Source organism: Cherax quadricarinatus, chromosome 3 (assembly GCF_038502225.1).
Source record: "Cherax quadricarinatus isolate ZL_2023a chromosome 3, ASM3850222v1, whole genome shotgun sequence".
In the NCBI taxonomy this organism is placed as follows: Eukaryota; Metazoa; Arthropoda; class Malacostraca; order Decapoda; family Parastacidae; genus Cherax; species Cherax quadricarinatus.
Window position 1 is genome coordinate 54,386,534 of NC_091294.1, and position 23,265 is coordinate 54,409,798.

The 23,265-nt window shown below is 47.4% G+C and overlaps 1 protein-coding gene across 3 annotated transcripts in view; it reads left to right on the forward strand.

The window, feature by feature from the left end:
* The window catches only part of LOC128705977 (Protein phosphatase PP2A regulatory subunit A), a 649,426-nt gene that overhangs the window by 533,532 nt on the left and 92,629 nt on the right, over positions 1–23,265 (forward strand). The gene's annotated exons all lie outside the window — the stretch shown is intronic.

The following is a 23,265-nucleotide window of genomic DNA, read 5'->3' on the forward strand; positions in this document are numbered from 1 at the left end:
TTATCAAGTTAGTGAATTATATTTGGGATTAGCATGTTATATGTGTAGAAGACAGACTTGTAACTGATTGTCAGGTGCATTGAGTAGTAGTAGTAGTAGTCGTAGTAGTAGTAGTCGTAGTAGTAGTAGTAGCATCGTCATCGTCGTTAGTATGCTAAATGACAATATACTGTGTATACAATCTGTATTGCTAATGGTTTGACTAACACTGTATGAACATGCCCAGAAGATAAAAGTATTGCCGCGACAAGTGTAGAAGTCTTCAAGAGGAAACTGGACAAGTACCACTGCTAAGTGCCATAACACTCAGGCTGTGATGGATATGTGGGCCAGCTGGTCACCAGAGGGTACAGCCTGGTTGATCAGGCAAGTACCAGACGTACCTCGCTCACGGTCGGGATTCAGAAACACTGCAAACCTGTCAAGAAAAACTGAACGTTTATATAGTTGTGAATGTTGGGCGAGGTATTATAACTGTCACCAGTGGTCCAGGTTGTGTACCTGTGTTGCTTGTCACCAGTGGTCCAGGTTGTGTAGCTGTGTTGCTTGTCACCAGTGGTCCAGGTTGTGTACCTGTGTTGCTTGTCACCAGTGGTCCAGGTTGTGTAGCTGTGTTGCTTGTCACCAGTGGTCCAGGTTGTGTAGCTGTGTTGCTTGTCACCAGTGGTCCAGGTTGTGTAGCTGTGTTGTTTGTCACCAGTGGTCCAGGTTGTGTAGCTGTGTTGCTTGTCACCAGTGGTCCAGGTTGTGTAGCTGTGTTGCTTGTCACCAGTGGTCCAGGTTGTGTACCTGTGTTGCTTGTCACCAGTGGTCCAGGTTGTGTAGCTGTGTTGCTTGTCACCAGTGGTCCAGGTTGTGTAGCTGTGTTGTTTGTCACCAGTGGTCCAGGTTGTGTACCTGTGTTGCTTGTCACCAGTGGTCCAGGTTGTGTAGCTGTGTTGCTTGTCACCAGTGGTCCAGGTTGTGTACCTGTGTTGCTTGTCACCAGTGGTCCAGGTTGTGTACCTGTGTTGCTTGTCACCAGTGGTCCAGGTTGTGTACCTGTGTTGCTTGTCACCAGTGGTCCAGGTTGTGTAGCTGTGTTGCTTGTCACCAGTGGTCCAGGTTGTGTAGCTGTGTTGCTTGTCACCAGTGGTCCAGGTTGTGTACCTGTGTTGCTTGTCACCAGTGGTCCAGGTTGTGTACCTGTGTTGCTTGTCACCAGTGGTCCAGGTTGTGTAGCTGTGTTGTTTGTCACCAGTGGTCCAGGTTGTGTACCTGTGTTGCTTGTCACCAGTGGTCCAGGTTGTGTAGCTGTGTTGCTTGTCACCAGTGGTCCAGGTTGTGTACCTGTGTTGCTTGTCACCAGTGGTCCAGGTTGTGTACCTGTGTTGCTTGTCACCAGTGGTCCAGGTTGTGTACCTGTGTTGCTTGTCACCAGTGGTCCAGGTTGTGTACCTGTGTTGCTTGTCACCAGTGGTCCAGGTTGTGTAGCTGTGTTGCTTGTCACCAGTGGTCCAGGTTGTGTACCTGTGTTGCTTGTCACCAGTGGTCCAGGTTGTGTACCTGTGTTGCTTGTCACCAGTGGTCCAGGTTGTGTAGCTGTGTTGCTTGTCACCAGTGGTCCAGGTTGTGTACCTGTGTTGCTTGTCACCAGTGGTCCAGGTTGTGTACCTGTGTTGCTTGTCACCAGTGGTCCAGGTTGTGTACCTGTGTTGCTTGTCACCAGTGGTCCAGGTTGTGTACCTGTGTTGCTTGTCACCAGTGGTCCAGGTTGTGTACCTGTGTTGCTTGTCACCAGTGGTCCAGGTTGTGTACCTGTGTTGCTTGTCACCAGTGGTCCAGGTTGTGTACCTTGTCACCAGTGGTCCAGGTTGTGTACCTGTGTTGCTTGTCACCAGTGGTCCAGGTTGTGTACCTGTGTTGCTTGTCACCAGTGGTCCAGGTTGTGTAGCTGTGTTGCTTGTCACCAGTGGTCCAGGTTGTGTACCTGTGTTGCTTGTCACCAGTGGTCCAGGTTGTGTACCTGTGTTGCTTGTCACCAGTGGTCCAGGTTGTGTACCTGTGTTGCTTGTCACCAGTGGTCCAGGTTGTGTAGCTGTGTTGCTTGTCACCAGTGGTCCAGGTTGTGTACCTGTGTTGCTTGTCACCAGTGGTCCAGGTTGTGTAGCTGTGTTGCTTGTCACCAGTGGTCCAGGTTGTGTAGCTGTGTTGCTTGTCACCAGTGGTCCAGGTTGTGTAGCTGTGTTGTTTGTCACCAGTGGTCCAGGTTGTGTAGCTGTGTTGCTTGTCACCAGTGGTCCAGGTTGTGTAGCTGTGTTGCTTGTCACCAGTGGTCCAGGTTGTGTACCTGTGTTGCTTGTCACCAGTGGTCCAGGTTGTGTAGCTGTGTTGCTTGTCACCAGTGGTCCAGGTTGTGTAGCTGTGTTGCTTGTCACCAGTGGTCCAGGTTGTGTAGTGTTGCTTGTCACCAGTGTGTTGTGTAGCTTGTCACCAGTGGTCCAGGTTGTGTACTTGTCACCAGTGGTCCAGGTTGTGTACTGTGTTGCTTGTCACCAGTGGTCCAGGTTGTGTACCTGTGTTGCTTGTCACCAGTGGTCCAGGTTGTGTACCTGTGTTGCTTGTCACCAGTGGTCCAGGTTGTGTAGCTGTGTTGCTTGTCACCAGTGGTCCAGGTTGTGTACCTGTGTTGCTTGTCACCAGTGGTCCAGGTTGTGTACCTGTGTTGCTTGTCACCAGTGGTCCAGGTTGTGTACCTGTGTTGCTTGTCACCAGTGGTCCAGGTTGTGTAGCTGTGTTGCTTGTGTGGTCCAGGTTGTGTACCTGTGTTGCTTGTCACCAGTGGTCCAGGTTGTGTACCTGTGTTGCTTGTCACCAGTGGTCCAGGTTGTGTACCTGTGTTGCTTGTCACCAGTGGTCCAGGTTGTGTACCTGTGTTGCTTGTCACCAGTGGTCCAGGTTGTGTACCTGTGTTGCTTGTCACCAGTGGTCCAGGTTGTGTACCTGTGTTGCTTGTCACCAGTGGTCCAGGTTGTGTACCTGTGTTGCTTGTCACCAGTGGTCCAGGTTGTGTACCTGTGTTGCTTGTCACCAGTGGTCCAGGTTGTGTACCTGTGTTGCTTGTCACCAGTGGTCCAGGTTGTGTACCTGTGTTGCTTGTCACCAGTGGTCCAGGTTGTGTACCTGTGTTGCTTGTCACCAGTGGTCCAGGTTGTGTACCTGTGTTGCTTGTCACCAGTGGTCCAGGTTGTGTACCTGTGTTGCTTGTCACCAGTGGTCCAGGTTGTGTACCGGTGGTCCAGGTTGTGTACCTGTGTTGCTTGTCACCAGTGGTCCAGGTTGTGTACCTGTGTTGCTTGTCACCAGTGGTCCAGGTTGTGTACCTGTGTTGCTTGTCACCAGTGGTCCAGGTTGTGTACCTGTGTTGCTTGTCACCAGTGGTCCAGGTTGTGTACCTGTGTTGCTTGTCACCAGTGGTCCAGGTTGTGTACCTGTGTTGCTTGTCACCAGTGGTCCAGGTTGTGTACCTGTGTTGCTTGTCACCAGTGGTCCAGGTTGTGTACCTGTGTTGCTTGTCACCAGTGGTCCAGGTTGTGTACCTGTGTTGCTGTGTGGTGCTGTGTTGCACCAGTGGTCCAGGTTGTGTACCTGTGTTGCTTGTCACCAGTGGTCCAGGTTGTGTACCTGTGTTGCTTGTCACCAGTGGTCCAGGTTGTGTACCTGTGTTGCTTGTCACCAGTGGTCCAGGTTGTGTACCTGTGTTGCTTGTCACCAGTGGTCCAGGTTGTGTACCTGTGTTGCTTGTCACCAGTGGTCCAGGTTGTGTACCTGTGTTGCTTGTCACCAGTGGTCCAGGTTGTGTACCTGTGTTGCTTGTCACCAGTGGTCCAGGTTGTGTACCTGTGTTGCTTGTCACCAGTGGTCCAGGTTGTGTACCTGTGTTGCTTGTCACCAGTGGTCCAGGTTGTGTACCTGTGTTGCTTGTCACCAGTGGTCCAGGTTGTGTACCCAGTGGTCCAGGTTGTGTACCTGTGTTGCTTGTCACCAGTGGTCCAGGTTGTGTACCTGTGTTGCTTGTCACCAGTGGTCCAGGTTGTGTACCTGTGTTGCTTGTCACCAGTGGTCCAGGTTGTGTACCTGTGTTGCTTGTCACCAGTGGTCCAGGTTGTGTAGCTGTGTTGCTTGTCACCAGTGGTCCAGGTTGTGTACCTGTGTTGCTTGTCACCAGTGGTCCAGGTTGTGTAGCTGTGTTGCTTGTCACCAGTGGTCCAGGTTGTGTACCTGTGTTGCTTGTCACCAGTGGTCCAGGTTGTGTACCTGTGTTGCTTGTCACCAGTGGTCCAGGTTGTGTACCTGTGTTGCTTGTCACCAGTGGTCCAGGTTGTGTAGCTGTGTTGCTTGTCACCAGTGGTCCAGGTTGTGTACCTGTGTTGCTTGTCACCAGTGGTCCAGGTGTACCTGTGTTGCTTGTCACCAGTGGTCCAGGTTGTGTACCTGTGTTGCTTGTCACCAGTGGTCCAGGTTGTGTACCTGTGTTGCTTGTCACCAGTGGTCCAGGTTGTGTAGCTGTGTTGCTTGTCACCAGTGGTCCAGGTTGTGTACCTGTGTTACTTGTCACCAGTGGTCCAGGTTGTGTAGCTGTGTTGCTTGTCACCAGTGGTCCAGGTTGTGTACCTGTGTTGCTTGTCACCAGTGGTCCAGGTTGTGTAGCTGTGTTGCTTGTCACCAGTGGTCCAGGTTGTGTAGCTGTGTTGCTTGTCACCAGTGGTCCAGGTTGTGTACCTGTGTTGCTTGTCACCAGTGGTCCAGGTTGTGTAGCTGTGTTGCTTGTCACCAGTGGTCCAGGTTGTGTAGCTGTGTTGCTTGTCACCAGTGGTCCAGGTTGTGTACCTGTGTTGCTTGTCACCAGTGGTCCAGGTTGTGTACCTGTGTTACTTGTCACCAGTGGTCCAGGTTGTGTACCTGTGTTGCTTGTCACCAGTGGTCCAGGTTGTGTAGCTGTGTTGCTTGTCACCAGTGGTCCAGGTTGTGTACCTGTGTTGCTTGTCACCAGTGGTCCAGGTTGTGTACCTGTGTTGCTTGTCACCAGTGGTCCAGGTTGTGTACCTGTGTTGCTTGTCACCAGTGGTCCAGGTTGTGTACCTGTGTTGCTTGTCACCAGTGGTCCAGGTTGTGTACCTGTGTTGCTTGTCACCAGTGGTCCAGGTTGTGTACCTGTGTTGCTTGTCACCAGTGGTCCAGGTTGTGTACCTGTGTTGCTTGTCACCAGTGGTCCAGGTTGTGTACCTGTGTTGCTTGTCACCAGTGGTCCAGGTTGTGTACCTGTGTTGCTTGTCACCAGTGGTCCAGGTTGTGTACCTGTGTTGCTTGTCACCAGTGGTCCAGGTTGTGTACCTGTGTACCAGTGGTCCAGGTTGTGTACTTGTCACCAGTGGTCCAGGTTGTGTACCTGTGTTGCTTGTCACCAGTGGTCCAGGTTGTGTACCTGTGTTGCTTGTCACCAGTGGTCCAGGTTGTGTACCTGTGTTGCTTGTCACCAGTGGTCCAGGTTGTGTACCTGTGTTGCTTGTCACCAGTGGTCCAGGTTGTGTAGCTGTGTTGCTTGTCACCAGTGGTCCAGGTTGTGTACCTGTGTTGCTTGTCACCAGTGGTCCAGGTTGTGTACCTGTGTTGCTTGTCACCAGTGGTCCAGGTTGTGTACCTGTGTTGCTTGTCACCAGTGGTCCAGGTTGTGTAGCTGTGTTGCTTGTCACCAGTGGTCCAGGTTGTGTACCTGTGTTGCTTGTCACCAGTGGTCCAGGTGTACCTGTGTTGCTTGTCACCAGTGGTCCAGGTTGTGTACCTGTGTTGCTTGTCACCAGTGGTCCAGGTTGTGTACCTGTGTTGCTTGTCACCAGTGGTCCAGGTTGTGTAGCTGTGTTGCTTGTCACCAGTGGTCCAGGTTGTGTACCTGTGTTACTTGTCACCAGTGGTCCAGGTTGTGTAGCTGTGTTGCTTGTCACCAGTGGTCCAGGTTGTGTACCTGTGTTGCTTGTCACCAGTGGTCCAGGTTGTGTAGCTGTGTTGCTTGTCACCAGTGGTCCAGGTTGTGTAGCTGTGTTGCTTGTCACCAGTGGTCCAGGTTGTGTACCTGTGTTGCTTGTCACCAGTGGTCCAGGTTGTGTAGCTGTGTTGCTTGTCACCAGTGGTCCAGGTTGTGTAGCTGTGTTGCTTGTCACCAGTGGTCCAGGTTGTGTACCTGTGTTACTTGTCACCAGTGGTCCAGGTTGTGTACCTGTGTTACTTGTCACCAGTGGTCCAGGTTGTGTACCTGTGTTGCTTGTCACCAGTGGTCCAGGTTGTGTAGCTGTGTTGCTTGTCACCAGTGGTCCAGGTTGTGTACCTGTGTTGCTTGTCACCAGTGGTCCAGGTTGTGTACCTGTGTTGCTTGTCACCAGTGGTCCAGGTTGTGTACCTGTGTTGCTTGTCACCAGTGGTCCAGGTTGTGTACCTGTGTTGCTTGTCACCAGTGGTCCAGGTTGTGTACCTGTGTTGCTTGTCACCAGTGGTCCAGGTTGTGTACCTGTGTTGCTTGTCACCAGTGGTCCAGGTTGTGTACCTGTGTTGCTTGTCACCAGTGGTCCAGGTTGTGTACCTGTGTTGCTTGTCACCAGTGGTCCAGGTTGTGTACCTGTGTTGCTTGTCACCAGTGGTCCAGGTTGTGTACCTGTGTTGCTTGTCACCAGTGGTCCAGGTTGTGTACCTGTGTTGCTTGTCACCAGTGGTCCAGGTTGTGTACCTGTGTTGCTTGTCACCAGTGGTCCAGGTTGTGTACCTGTGTTGCTTGTCACCAGTGGTCCAGGTTGTGTACCTGTGTTGCTTGTCACCAGTGGTCCAGGTTGTGTACCTGTGTTGCTTGTCACCGGTGGTCCAGGTGGTGTACCTGTGTGGTCCAGCCTGTGTTGCTTGTCACCAGTGGTCCAGGTTGTGTCCCTGTGTTGCTTGTCAACAGTGGTCCAGGTTGTGTACCTGTGTTGCTTGTCACCAGTGGTCCAGGTTGTGTACCTGTGTTGCTTGTCACCAGTGGTCCAGGTTGTGTACCTGTGTTGCTGTGTTGCTTGTCACCAGTGGTCCAGGTTGTGTACCTGTGTTGCTTGTCACCAGTGGTCCAGGTTGTGTACCTGTGTTGCTTGTCACCAGTGGTCCAGGTTGTGTACCTGTGTTGCTTGTCACCAGTGGTCCAGGTTGTGTACCTGTGTTGCTTGTCACCAGTGGTCCAGGTTGTGTACCTGTGTTGCTTGTCACCAGTGGTCCAGGTTGTGTACCTGTGTTGCTTGTCACCAGTGGTCCAGGTTGTGTACCTGTGTTGCTTGTCACCAGTGGTCCAGGTTGTGTACCTGTGTTGCTTGTCACCAGTGGTCCAGGTTGTGTACCTGTGTTGCTTGTCTCCAGTGGTCCAGTTTGTGTACCTGTGTTGCTTGTCACCAGTGGTCCAGGTTGTGTACCTGTGTTGCTTGTCACCAGTGGTCCAGGTTGTGTACCTGTGTTGCCTGTGTTGCTTGTCACCAGTGGTCCAGGTTGTGTACCTGTGTTGCTTGTCACCAGTGGTCCAGGTTGTGTACCTGTGTTGCTTGTGTGGTCCAGGTTGTGTACCTGTGTTGCACCAGTGGTCCAGGTTGTGTACCTGTGTTGCTTGTCACCAGTGGTCCAGGTTGTGTACCTGTGTTGCTGTGTTGCTTGTCACCAGTGGTCCAGGTTGTGTACCTGTGTTGCTTGTCACCAGTGGTCCAGGTTGTGTACCTGTGTTGCTTGTCACCAGTGGTCCAGGTTGTGTACCTGTGTTGCTTGTCACCAGTGGTCCAGGTTGTGTACCTGTGTTGCTTGTCACCAGTGGTCCAGGTTGTGTACCTGTGTTGCTTGTCACCAGTGGTCCAGGTTGTGTACCTGTGTTGCTTGTCACCAGTGGTCCAGGTTGTGTACCTGTGTTGCTTGTCACCAGTGGTCCAGGTTGTGTACCTGTGTTGTCTTGTCACCAGTGGTCCAGGTTGTGTACCTGTGTTGTCTTGTCACCAGTGGTCCAGGTTGTGTACCTGTGTTGCTTGTCACCAGTGGTCCAGGTTGGGTACCTGTGTTGTCACCAGTGGTCCAGGTTGTGTACCTGTGTTACTTGTCACCAGTGGTCCAGGTTGTGTACCTGTGTTGCTTGTCACCAGTGGTCCAGGTTGTGTACCTGTGTTGTCACCAGTGGTCCAGGTTGTGTACCTGTGTTGCTTGTCACCAGTGGTCCAGGTTGTGTACCTGTGTTGCTTGTCACCAGTGGTCCAGGTTGTGTACCTGTGTTGCTTGTCACCAGTGGTCCAGGTTGTGTACCTGTGTTACTTGTCACCAGTGGTCCAGGTTGTGTACCTGTGTTACTTGTCACCAGTGGTCCAGGTTGTGTACCTGTGTTGCTTGTCACCAGTGGTCCAGGTTGTGTACCTGTGTTACTTGTCACCAGTGGTCCAGGTTGTGTACCTGTGTTACTTGTCACCAGTGGTCCAGGTTGTGTACCTGTGTTGCTTGTCACCAGTGGTCCAGGTTGTGTACCTGTGTTGCTTGTCACCAGTGGTCCAGGTTGTGTACCTGTGTTGCTTGTCACCAGTGGTCCAGGTTGTGTACCTGTGTTGCTTGTCACCAGTGGTCCAGGTTGTGTACCTGTGTTGCTTGTCACCAGTGGTCCAGGTTGTGTACCTGTGTTGCTTGTCACCAGTGGTCCAGGTTGTGTACCTGTGTTGCTTGTCACCAGTGGTCCAGGTTGTGTACCTGTGTTGCTTGTCACCAGTGGTCCAGGTTGTGTACCTGTGTTGCTTGTCACCAGTGGTCCAGGTTGTGTACCTGTGTTGCTTGTCACCAGTGGTCCAGGTTGTGTACCTGTGTTGCTTGTCACCAGTGGTCCAGGTTGTGTACCTGTGTTGCTTGTCACCAGTGGTCCAGGTTGTGTACCTGTGTTGCTTGTCACCAGTGGTCCAGGTTGTGTACCTGTGTTGCTTGTCACCAGTGGTCCAGGTTGTGTACCTGTGTTGCTTGTCACCAGTGGTCCAGGTTGTGTACCTGTGTTGCTTGTCACCAGTGGTCCAGGTTGTGTACCTGTGTTACTTGTCACCAGTGGTCCAGGTTGTGTACCTGTGTTGCTTGTCACCAGTGGTCCAGGTTGTGTACACCAGTGGTCCAGGTTGTGTACCTGTGTTGCTTGTCACCAGTGGTCCAGGTTGTGTACCTGTGTTGCTTGTCACCAGTGGTCCAGGTTGTGTACCTGTGTTGCTTGTCACCAGTGGTCCAGGTTGTGTACCTGTGTTGCTTGTCACCAGTGGTCCAGGTTGTGTACCTGTGTTGCTTGTCACCAGTGGTCCAGGTTGTGTACCTGTGTTACTTGTCACCAGTGGTCCAGGTTGTGTACCTGTGTTGCTTGTCACCAGTGGTCCAGGTTGTGTACCTGTGTTGCTTGTCACCAGTGGTCCAGGTTGTGTACCTGTGTTGCTTGTCACCAGTGGTCCAGGTTGTGTACCTGTGTTGCTTGTCACCAGTGGTCCAGGTTGTGTACCTGTGTTGCTTGTCACCAGTGGTCCAGGTTGTGTACCTGTGTTGCTTGTCACCAGTGGTCCAGGTTGTGTACCTGTGTTGCTTGTCACCAGTGGTCCAGGTTGTGTACCTGTGTTGCTTGTCACCAGTGGTCCAGGTTGTGTACCTGTGTTGCTTGTCACCAGTGGTCCAGGTTGTGTACCTGTGTTGCTTGTCACCAGTGGTCCAGGTTGTGTACCTGTGTTGCTTGTCACCAGTGGTCCAGGTTGTGTACCTGTGTTGCTTGTCACCAGTGGTCCAGGTTGTGTAGCTGTGTTGCTTGTCACCAGTGGTCCAGGTTGTGTAGCTGTGTTGCTTGTCACCAGTGGTCCAGGTTGTGTACCTGTGTTGCTTGTCACCAGTGGTCCAGGTGTACCTGTGTTGCTTGTCACCAGTGGTCCAGGTTGTGTACCTGTGTTGCTTGTCACCAGTGGTCCAGGTTGTGTACCTGTGTTGCTTGTCACCAGTGGTCCAGGTTGTGTACCTGTGTTGCTTGTCACCAGTGGTCCAGGTTGTGTACCTGTGTTGCTTGTCACCAGTGGTCCAGGTTGTGTACCTGTGTTGCTTGTCACCAGTGGTCCAGGTTGTGTACCTGTGTTGCTTGTCACCAGTGGTCCAGGTTGTGTACCTGTGTTGCTTGTCACCAGTGGTCCAGGTTGTGTACCTGTGTTACTTGTCACCAGTGGTCCAGGTTGTGTAGCTGTGTTGCTTGTCACCAGTGGTCCAGGTTGTGTACCTGTGTTGCTTGTCACCAGTGGTCCAGGTTGTGTACCTGTGTTGCTTGTCACCAGTGGTCCAGGTTGTGTACCTGTGTTGCTTGTCACCAGTGGTCCAGGTTGTGTACCTGTGTTGCTTGTCACCAGTGGTCCAGGTGTACCTGTGTTGCTTGTCACCAGTGGTCCAGGTTGTGTACCTGTGTTGCTTGTCACCAGTGGTCCAGGTTGTGTACCTGTGTTGCTTGTCACCAGTGGTCCAGGTTGTGTAGCTGTGTTGCTTGTCACCAGTGGTCCAGGTTGTGTAGCTGTGTTGCTTGTCACCAGTGGTCCAGGTTGTGTAGCTGTGTTGCTTGTCACCAGTGGTCCAGGTTGTGTACCTGTGTTGCTTGTCACCAGTGGTCCAGGTTGTGTACCTGTGTTGCTTGATACTAATGTGTCTTAGTGCTACTAAATGGAGTCTACCTGGAGGGTATTCCGGGGATCAACGCCCCCGCCGCCCGATCCATGACTAGGCCTCCCGGTAGATCAGGACCTAATCAACGAGGCTGTTACTGCTGGCCGCACATAGTCCAACGTACGAACCACAGCCCGGCTGATCCGGTACTGACTTAATGTATCTGTCCAGCTCCTTTTTGAAGACAGCCAGGGGTCTATTGGTAATTCCCCTGATGGCTGATGGGAGGCTGTTGAAAAGTCTTGGGCCCCTGACACTTATTGTGTTTTCTCTTAGTGTACCAATGGTGCCCCTACTTTTCACTGGGGTATGTTACATCGCCTGCGAAGTTTTGCTTTCATAGGGATTGATTTCTGCGCTCAGGTGAGTACAAATCAAGTGCTTCCAAGCGTTCCCATTAGTTAAGGTGGAGCTTATATGTGCAGTAAAGGTTCTCTGTACATTCTCTAGAGCTGCAATTTCACCTGCCTTGAATGGGGATGTTAATGTAAAGTAGTATTCCAGCCTAGAGAGAACAAGTGATTTAAAAAGGATCATTATTGGCTTAGTATCTCTTGTCTTGAATGTTCTCATTATCCATCCTATCAGTTTCCTCGCAGATGTGATAGTGTTTACAGGTGTTGTATAATTGTTTAAACAGGTGTTGTGTGAGTGTTCACAGGTGTTGTATATGAGTTTCCACAGGTGTGAGTGTTCACAGGTGTTGTGTGTGTTCACAGGTGTTGTATGAGTGTTCATAGGAGTATGGGTGTTCACAAGTGTTGTATAGGTGTTCACAGGCGTTGCATTAGTGTTTACAGGTGTATGATTGTTCACAGGTATTGCATGAGTGTTCACAGGTGTATGGGTGTTCACAGGTGTATGATTGTTCACAGGTGTTGTATGAGTGTTCACAGGTGTTGTATTAGTGTTCACAGGTGTTGCATGAGTGTTCACAGGTGTATGATTGTTCACAGGTGTTGTATTAGTGTTCACAGGTGTTGTATGAGTGTTCACAGGTGTATGATTGTTCACAGGTGTTGTATGAGTGTTCACAGGTGTATGGGTGTTCACAGGTGTTGTATTAATGTTAACAGGTGTTGCATGAGTGTTCACAGGTGTTGTATAGGTGTTCACAGGTGTTGCTTGTGTTCACAGGTATTGTATGAGTGTTCACAGATGTTGTATGAGTGTTCATAGGTATTGCATGAGTGTTCACAGATGTTGTATGAGTGTTCACAGGTGTTGCATGAATGTTCACAAGTGTATGATTGTTCACAGGTGTTGTATTAGTGTTCACAGGTGTTGTATGAGTGTTCACAGGTGTTGTGTGAGTGTTCATAGGTATTGCATGAGTGTTCACAGATGTTGTATGAGTGTTCACAGGTGTTTGAGAGTTCACAGGTGTTGTATGAGTGTTCACACGTGTTGTATGAGTGTTCAAAGGTGTTGTGTGAGTGTTCAAAGGTGTTGTGTGAGTGTTCACAGGTGTTGTATGAGTGATCACAGGTGTTGTATGAGTGATCACAGGTGTTGTGTGAGTGTTCACAGGTGTTGTGTGAGTGTTCACAGGTGTTGTTTAGGTGTTCGCAGGTGTTGTATAGGTGTTCACAGGTGTTGTATGAGTGTTCACAGGTGTTGTATGAGTGTTCACAGGTGTTGTATGAGTGTTCACAGGTGTTGTATAAGTGTTCACAGGTATTTGAGAGTTCACAGGTGTTGTATGAGTGTTCACACGTGTAGTATGAGTGTTCACATGTGTTTGAGTGTTTAAAGGTGTTGTGCGAGTGTTCACAGGTGTTGTATGAGTGATCACAGGTGTTGTGTGAGTGTTCACAGGTGTTGTGTGAGTGTTCACAGGTGTTGTATGAGTGTTCACAGTTGTATGAGTGTTCACAGGTGTTGTATAGGTGTTCACAGGTGTTGCATGAGTGTACGCAGGTGTATGATTGTTCACAGGTGTTGTATTAGTGTTCACACGTGTTGTATGAGTGTTCACAGGTGTATGATTGTTCACAGGTGTTGTATGAGTGTTCACAGGTGAATGATTGTTCACAGGTGTTGTATGAGTGTTCACAGGTGAATGATTGTTCACAGGTGTTGTATGAGTGTTCACAGGTGTTGTATTAGTGTTCACAGGTGTATGATTGTTCACAGGTGTTGTATGAGTGTTCACAGGTGTATGGGTGTTCACAGGTGTTGTATGAGTGTTCACAGGTGTTGTATTAGTGTTAACAGGTGTTGCATGAGTGTTCACAGGTGTTGTATAGGTGTTCACAGGTGTTGTATGTGTTCACAGGTATTCTATGAGCGTTCACAGGTATTGTATGAGTGTTCACAGTGCTTGAGTGTTCACAGGTGTATTAGTGTTCACAGGTGTTGCATGAGTGTTCATAGGTGTATGATTGTTCACAGGTGTTGTATTAGTGTTCACAGGTGTATGGGTGTTCACAGGTGTATGATTGTTCACAGGTATTGTATGAGTGTTCACAGGAGTTGTATGAGTGTTCACAGGTGTTGTGTGAGTGTTCACAGGTGTTGTATGAGTGTTCACGCGTGTTGTATGAGTGTTCACAGGTGTTGTATAGGTGTTAACAGGTGTATAGGTGTTCACAGGTGTTGTATGAGTGTTCACAGGTGTTGTATAGGTGTTAACAGGTGTATAGGTGTTCACAGGTGTTGTATGAGTGTTCACAGGTGTTGTATGAGTGTTCACAGGTGTGTGTGTTTTCACAGGTGTTGTATGAGTGTTCACAGGTGTTGTATGAGTGTTCGCAGGTGTTATATTAGTGTTCACAGGTGTTGTATGAGTGTTCACAGGTGTATGGGTGTTCACAGGTGTATGATTGTTCACAGGTGTTGTATGAGTGTTCACAGGCATTGTACGAGTGTTCACAGGTGTTGTACGAGTGTTCACAGGTGTTGTATGGGTGTTCGCAGGTGTTGTATGAGTATTCACAGGTGTGTGAGCGTTCATAGGTGTTTGAATATGCACAGGTGTTGTATGAATGTTGACAGGTGTTCATAGGTGTTGTATAGGTGTTCACAGGTGTTGTACGAGTGTTCACAGGTGTTGTATGAATGTTCACAGGTGTTCATAGGTGTTGTATAGGTATTCACAGGTGTTGTCTGAGTGTTCACAGGTGTATGAGTGCACAGGTGTTGTATGAGTGTTCACAGGTGTTGTATAGGTGTTCATAGGTGTATGAGTGTTCACAGGTGTTGTATGAGTGTTCACAGGTGTTGTATAGGTGTTCACAGATGTTGTATGAGTGTTTATAGGTGTTGTATGAGTGTGCACAGGTGTTGTATGAGTGTTCACAGGTGTTGTACGAGTGTGCACAGGTGTTGTGTGAGTGTGCACAGGTGTTGTATGAGTGTGCACAGGTGTTGTATGAGTGTGCACAGGTGTTGCGTGAGTGTTCACAGGTGTTGTATGAGTGTGCACAGGTGTTGCTTGAGTGTTCACAGGTGTTGTATGGGTGTGTAAGGCTGGCCTCTTTATAGCGTCGGTTATCAGTGTTGACTCAAGTGTGTAGGCGAGTGTGTGTTTGTCAGATTTATGGAGCAAACAGAAGAGCGGCGGTGTATGTCTACCCAGTGTTTGCCAGTCCACTGTTTGTCAGCCCAGTGTTTGTCAGTCCAATGTTTGTCAGGCCAGTGTTTGTCAGGTCAGTATTTGTCAGCCCAGTGTTTGTCGGAACAGTGTTTGTCAGCCCTGTGTTTGTCAGCCCAATGTTTGTCAGCCCAGTGTTTGTCAGCCCAATGTTTGTCAGCCCAGTGTTTGTCAGGCCAGTGTTTGTCAGGCCAGTGTTTGTCAGGTCAGTATTTGTCAGCCCAGTGTTTGTCGGAACAGTGTTTGTCAGCCCAGTGTTTGTAAGAGCAGTGTTTGTCAGCCTAATGTTTGTCAGCCCAGTGTTTGTCAGGCTAATGTTTGTCAGCCCAGTGTTTGTAAGAACAGTGTAATAAGTGCTTGCCAGAACAGTGTTTGTAAGAACAGTGTAGGAGCAGTGTTTGCCAGAACAATGTAAGAACAGTGTTTGCCAAAACAGTATTTGTAAGAACAGTGTCAGAATAGTGTTTGTCAGAACAGTGTTTTCAGCATAGTGTTTGTCAGAACAGTGTTTGCCAGAACAGTCTTTATGAGATCAGTGTTTGTCAGTACAGTGCCAGAACAGATTTTGCCAAAACAGTGTTTGTCAGAGCAGTGTTTGCCAGAATATTGTTCGTCAGAATGTGTAAGAACAGTGCCAGAACAGTGTTTGTAAGAACAGTGTCAGAATAGTGTTTGCCAAAACAGTGCCAGAACAGTCTTTATGAGATCAGTGTTTGTCAGAACAGTGCCAGAACAGTGTTTTTCAGAACAGTGCTAGAACAGTGTCAGAACAGTGTTTGTCAGAACAGTGCTAGAACAGTGCCAGAACAGTGTTTGTCAGAACAGTGCTAGAACAGTGTCAGAACAGTGTTTGTCAGAACAGTCCTAGAACAGTGTCAGAACAGTGCCAGAACAGTGTTTGTCAGAACAGTGCTAGAACAGTGTCAGAACAGAGCCAGAACAGTGTTTGCCAGAACAATGTTTGCCAGAACAGAGTTTGCCAGAACGGTGTCAGAACAGTGTTTGCCAGAACAGTGTTTGCCAGAACAATGTTTGCCAGAACAGAGTTTGCCAGAATGGTGTCAGAACAGTGTTTGCCAGAACAATGTTTGCCAGAACAGAGTTTGCCAGAATGGTGTCAGAACAGTGTTTGCCAGAACAGAGTTTGCCAGAATGGTGTCAGAACAGTGTTTGCCAGAACAGAGTTTGCCAGAATGGTGTCAGAACAGTGTTTGCCAGAACAGAGTTTGCCAGAGCAGTGTCAGAACAGTGTTTGCCAGAACAATGTTCGTCAGAACAGTGTTTACCAGAACAGTGTCAGAATAGTGTTTGTCAAACAGTGTTTGTCAGAACAGTGTCAGACCATTGTTTGCTATCACTACTAGCCAAGTAACTATCACTACTGGCTAAGTAACTATCACTACTGGCTAAGTAACTGCCACTACTGGCTAAGATCACTACTAGCCAAGTAACTATCACTACTGGCTAAATAACTATCACTACTGGCTAAGTAACTATCACTACTGGCTAACTATCACTACTGGCTAAGTTACTATCACTATTGGCTGACTATCACTACTGGCTAAGTAACTATTACTACTAGTGCAGTAACTGTCACTACAAGCACAGTAACTATCACTACTAGCAAAGTAACTGTCACTACTGGCTAAGCAACTATAACTGGCTAAGTAACTATCACTGCTAGCAAAATAACCTTCACTACTAAGTAACTATCACTACTATCACTACTGGCTAAGTAACTATGACTGCTAGCAAAATAACTATCACTAAGTAACTATCACTACTGGCTAAATATCAGTCACTACTGGCTAAGTAACTATCACTGCTAGCAAAATAACTATCACTACTAAGTAACTATCACTACTGGCTAAGTAACTATCACTGCTAGCAAAATAACTATCACTACTAAGTAACTATCACTACTGGCTAAGTAACTGTCACTACTGGCTAAGTAACTATCACTACTGGCTAAGTAACTATCACTACTGGCTAAATATCAATCACTAGTGGCTAAGTAACTATGACTACTGGCTAAGTAACTATCACTGCTAGCAAAATAACCTTCACTACTAAGTAACTATCACTACTATCACTACTGGCTAAGTAACTATCACTACTGGCTAAATATCATTCACTACTGGCTACGTAACTATCACTGCTAGCAAAATAACTATCACTACTTAGTAACTGTCACTACTGGCTAAGTAACTGTCACTACTGGCTAAGTAACTATCACTACTGGCTAAGTAACTATCACTACTGGCTAAGTAACTATCACTACTTAGTAACTGTCACTACTGGCTAAGTAACTATCACTACTAGCAAAATAACTATCACTACTTAGTAACTGTCACTACTGGCTAAGTAACTATCACTACTATCACTGCTGGCTAAGTAACTATCACTACTATCACTACTGGCTAAATATCAATCACTACTGGCTAAGTAACTATCACTGCTAGCAAAATAACTATCACTACTTAGTAACTGTCACTACTGGCTAAGTAACTATCACTACTGGCTAAGTAACTATCACTACTGGCTAAGTAACTATCAGTACTGGCTAAGTAACTATCACTACTAGCAAAGTAACTATCAGTACTGGCAGTACCACTAACAGTCACTGGCTATACCACTAACATTTGCTGGCTAACCCACAAACAGTCACTGGCTATACCACTAACATTTGCTGGCTAACCCACAAACAGTCACTGGCTATACCACTAACATTTGCTGGCTAACCCACAAACAGTCACTGGCTATACCACTAACATTTGCTGGCTAACCCACAAACAGTCACTGGCTATACCACTAACATTTGCTGGCTAACCCACAAACAGTCACTGGCTATGCCACTAACATTTGCTGGCTAACCCACAAACAGTCACTGGCTATACCACTAACATTTGCTGGCTAACCCACAAACAGTCACTGGCTATACCACTAACATTTGCTGGCTAACCCACAAACAGTCACTGGCTATACCACTAACATTTGCTGGCTAACCCACAAACAGTCACTGGCTATACCACTAACATTTGCTGGCTAACCCACAAACAGTCACTGGCTATACCACTAACATTTGCTGGCTAACCCACAAACAGTCACTGGCTATGCCACTAACATTTGCTGGCTAACCCACAAACAGTCACTTATGCTGCTGGCTAACCCACAAACAGTCACTGGCTATACCACTAACATTTGCTGGCTACCACTGGCTAACCCACAAACAGTCACTGGCTATGCCACTAACATTTGCTGGCTAACCCACAAACAGTCACTGGCTATGCTGGCTAACCCACAAACAGTCACTGGCTATACCACTAACATTTGCTGGCTAACCCACAAACAGTCACTGGCTATGCCACTAACATTTGCTGGCTAACCCACAAACAGTCACTGGCTATGCCACTAACATTTGCTGGCTAACCCACAAACAGTCACTGGCTATACCACTAACATTTGCTGGCTAACCCACAAACAGTCACTGGCTATACCACTAACATTTGCTGGCTAACCCACAAACAGTCACTGGCTATACCACTAACATTTGCTGGCTAACCCACAAACAGTCACTGGCTATGCCACTAACATTTGCTGGCTAACCCACAAACAGTCACTGGCTATGCCACTAACATTTGCTGGCTAACCCACAAACAGTCACTGGCTATACCACTAACATTTGCTGGCTAACCCACAAACAGTCACTGGCTATACCACTAACATTTGCTGGCTAACCCACAAACAGTCACTGGCTATACCACTAACATTTGCTGGCTAACCCACAAACAGTCACTGGCTATGCCACTAACATTTGCTGGCTAACCCACAAACAGTCACTGGCTATGCCACTAACATTTGCTGGCTAACCCACAAACAGTCACTGGCTATACCACTAACATTTGCTGGCTAACCCACAAACAGTCACTGGCTATACCACTAACATTTGCTGGCTAACCCACAAACAGTCACTGGCTATACCACTAACATTTGCTGGCTAACCCACAAACAGTCACTGGCTATGCCACTAACATTTGCTGGCTAACCCACAAACAGTCACTGGCTATGCCACTAACATTTGCTGGCTAACCCACAAACAGTCACTGGCTATACCACTAACATTTGCTGGCTAACCCACAAACAGTCACTGGCTATACCACTAACATTTGCTGGCTAACCCACAAACAGTCACTGGCTATACCACTAACATTTGCTGGCTAACCCACAAACAGTCACTGGCTATGCCACTAACATTTGCTGGCTAACCCACAAACAGTCACTGGCTATGCCACTAACATTTGCTGGCTAACCCACAAACAGTCACTGGCTATACCACTAACATTTGCTGGCTAACCCACAAACAGTCACTGGCTATACCACTAACATTTGCTGGCTAACCCACAAACAGTCACTGGCTATACCACTAACATTTGCTGGCTAACCCACAAACAGTCACTGGCTATACCACTAACATTTGCTGGCTAACCCACAAACAGTCACTGGCTATACCACTAACATTTGCTGGCTAACCCACAAACAGTCACTGGCTATGCCACTAACATTTGCTGGCTAACCCACAAACAGTCACTGGCTATACCACTAACATTTGCTGGCTAACCCACAAACAGTCACTGGCTCACTGCTGGCTAACCCACAAACAGTCACTGGCTATACCACTAACATTTGCTGGCTAACCCACAAACAGTCACTGGCTATACCACTAACATTTGCTGGCTAACCCACAAACAGTCACTGGCTATACCACTAACATTTGCTGGCTAACCCACAAACAGTCACTGGCTATGCCACTAACATTTGCTGGCTAACCCACAAACAGTCACTGGCTATACCACTAACATTTGCTGGCTAACCCACAAACAGTCACTGGCTATACCACTAACATTTGCTGGCTAACCCACAAACAGTCACTGGCTATACCACTAACATTTGCTGGCTAACCCACAAACAGTCACTGGCTATACCACTAACATTTGCTGGCTAACCCACAAACAGTCACTGGCTATAACCACTAACATTTGCTGGCTAACCCACAAACAGTCACTGGCTATACCACTAACATTTGCTGGCTAACCCACAAACAGTCACTGGCTATACCACTAACATTTGCTGGCTAACCCACAAACAGTCACTGGCTATACCACTAACATTTGCCACTAACATTTGCTGGCTAACCCACAAACAGTCACTGGCTATACCACTAACATTTGCTGGCTAACCCACAAACAGTCACTGGCTATACCACTAACATTTGCTGGCTAACCCACAAACAGTCACTGGCTATGCCACTAACATTTGCTGGCTAACCCACAAACAGTCACTGGCTATACCACTAACATTTGCTGGCTAACCCACAAACAGTCACTGGCTATACCACTAACATTTGCTGGCTAACCCACAAACAGTCACTGGCTATACCACTAACATTTGCTGGCTAACCCACAAACAGTCACTGGCTATACCACTAACATTTGCTGGCTAACCCACAAACAGTCACTGGCTATACCACTAACATTTGCTGGCTAACCCACAAACAGTCACTGGCTATACCACTAACATTTGCTGGCTAACCCACAAACAGTCACTGGCTATACCACTAACATTTGCTGGCTAACCCACAAACAGTCACTGGCTATACCACTAACATTTGCTGGCTAACCCACAAACAGTCACTGGCTATACCACTAACATTTGCTGGCTAACCCACAAACAGTCACTGGCTATACCACTAACATTTGCTGGCTAACCCACAAACAGTCACTGGCTATGCCACTAACATTTGCTGGCTAACCCACAAACAGTCACTGGCTATACCACTAACATTTGCTGGCTAACCCACAAACAGTCACTGGCTATACCACTAACATTTGCTGGCTAACCCACAAACAGTCACTGGCTATGCCACTAACATTTGCTGGCTAACCCACAAACAGTCACTGGCTATACCACTAACATTTGCTGGCTAACCCACAAACAGTCACTGGCTATACCACTAACATTTGCTGGCTAACCCACAAACAGTCACTGGCTATACCACTAACATTTGCTGGCTAACCCACAAACAGTCACTGGCTATACCACTAACATTTGCTGGCTAACCCACAAACAGTCACTGGCTATACCACTAACATTTGCTGGCTAACCCACAAACAGTCACTGGCTATACCACCACTAACATTTGCTGGCTAACCCACAAACAGTCACTGGCTATACCACTAACATTTGCTGGCTAACCCACAAACAGTCACTGGCTATACCACTAACATTTGCTGGCTAACCCACACTGGCTAACAGTCACTGGCTATACCACTAACATTTGCTGGCTAACCCACAAACAGTCACTGGCTATACCACTAACATTTGCTGGCTAACCCACAAACAGTCACTGGCTATACCACTAACATTTGCTGGCTAACCCACAAACAGTCACTGGCTATACCACTAACATTTGCTGGCTAACCCACAAACAGTCACTGGCTATACCACTAACATTTGCTGGCTAACCCACAAACAGTCACTGGCTATACCACTAACATTTGCTGGCTAACCCACAAACAGTCACTGGCTATACCACTAACATTTGCTGGCTAACCCACAAACAGTCACTGGCTATACCACTAACATTTGCTGGCTAACCCACAAACAGTCACTGGCTATACCACTAACATTTGCTGGCTAACCCACAAACAGTCACTGGCTATACCACTAACATTTGCTGGCTAACCCACAAACAGTCACTGGCTATACCACTAACATTTGCTGGCTAACCCACAAACAGTCACTGGCTATACCACTAACATTTGCTGGCTAACCCACAAACAGTCACTGGCTATACCACTAACATTTGCTGGCTAACCCACAAACAGTCACTGGCTATGCCACTAACATTTGCTGGCTAACCCACAAACAGTCACTGGCTATACCACTAACATTTGCTGGCTAACCCACAAACAGTCACTGGCTATACCACTAACATTTGCTGGCTAACCCACAAACAGTCACTGGCTATACCACTAACATTTGCTGGCTAACCCACAAACAGTCACTGGCTATACCACTAACATTTGCTGGCTAACCCACAAACAGTCACTGGCTATACCACTAACATTTGCTGGCTAACCCACAAACAGTCACTGGCTATACCACTAACATTTGCTGGCTAACCCACAAACAGTCACTGGCTATGCCACTAACATTTGCTGGCTAACCCACAAACAGTCACTGGCTATACCACTAACATTTGCTGGCTAACCCACAAACAGTCACTGGCTATACCACTAACATTTGCTGGCTAACCCACAAACAGTCACTGGCTATACCACTAACATTTGCTGGCTAACCCACAAACAGTCACTGGCTATACCACTAACATTTGCTGGCTAACCCACAAACAGTCACTGGCTATACCACTAACATTTGCTGGCTAACCCACAAACAGTCACTGGCTATGCCACTAACATTTGCTGGCTAAAGCACAAACAGTCACTGGCTATACCACTAACATTTGCTGGCTAACCCACAAACAGTCACTGGCTATACCACTAACATTTGCTGGCTAACCCACAAACAGTCACTGGCTATACCACTAACATTTGCTGGCTAACCCACAAACAGTCACTGGCTATACCACTAACATTTGCTGGCTAACCCACAAACAGTCACTGGCTATACCACTAACATTTGCTGGCTAACCCACAAACAGTCACTGGCTATGCCACTATTGCTATCTCTTGTTAGTGTTGCTGCTGTGATTAATCTATCAATGAAACTGTCTACCTGTATCATGACTCAGAAAATCGTAATAACAGGTTTTATCACAGTGGTGTCCCATGCTAACCTCCTTATAGTGTATAAGTATACCTAGTTGGATGAATCTTATTGTAGCCAGTTTTCCCAGTGAAATATGCACTGACCTGGAGTTTTACAGTTCACTTGCCATGGGTTGTAACCCCACCTGTACGTGGTCTGTCTACCTGTACTTGTAACAGAAGCCTGGCCCAGGGCTAGGGCTCTGGGCCAGGCTCTGGGCCAGGCTCTGGTAGGAGAAAAACTAAACAGACTCATCAAACATATCAAAGATACATTTTGTATAAAAATATTTACTGTAAAATCACAAAAAATGTGTCGGTAAATTGTTTGTGTTAGTGAGAGGAATATTTGTGCATGAAAAGTAGATCAAAGTTGTTTAACATCTGCAGACAGATTGTCAAATAATATCTTTGGTATGTGATTGATCATATAGATTGTGATTGACCAAGGGTGGCAAATATCACTCTGGCAGAGTTGCTAGCCCCACCTCACAAAGTACTTGCAAAATGAATACTACCTGCAAAAATTTGCATACATGTCTTTAGTTTTCTAACAAAATGGAGCCAAAGAGAAATGTTGAAGAAAGTTGAATAAAGAGACCGCCACTGCCACCAACATATATTTATTGACTTCAATCATAGCATTATATTATCCTTGCATAATACTAGAATGTGAGTGTGTTATCTGTTGAGTACATTCAGCTTGCAGTGAGCCACAGATACAGTATGGTGTTCACAAGTAAAAATTTCAGTTACTCTACTGTGGAAATTATTAAGACTTACAAATATACTGTATAATGGAGTATAAAACATATTTATACCACTCAATAAATCAGGAGAGGTCATAAATCTAAAAATAACACTGTAATATCTTGTTAGAGAATGTCAAAAGTGTTATTATCACAACTGCAAAGAAAATGATAAGCTGCATAACTAGAAGCTTCAGAACAAAAGTGCTACTGAGCCATTGATGACACTAAAAAGTTTGTCACTTTTTCTCTTTTGGCTGGAATATTTCTGTACACTAATAGCTCTGTTTAAGATATACAACATAACAGATATGGAGAATGTACTAAGAAGTCACTGCCCTGGGAAATTCTTGAGGGATTAATTAAACCC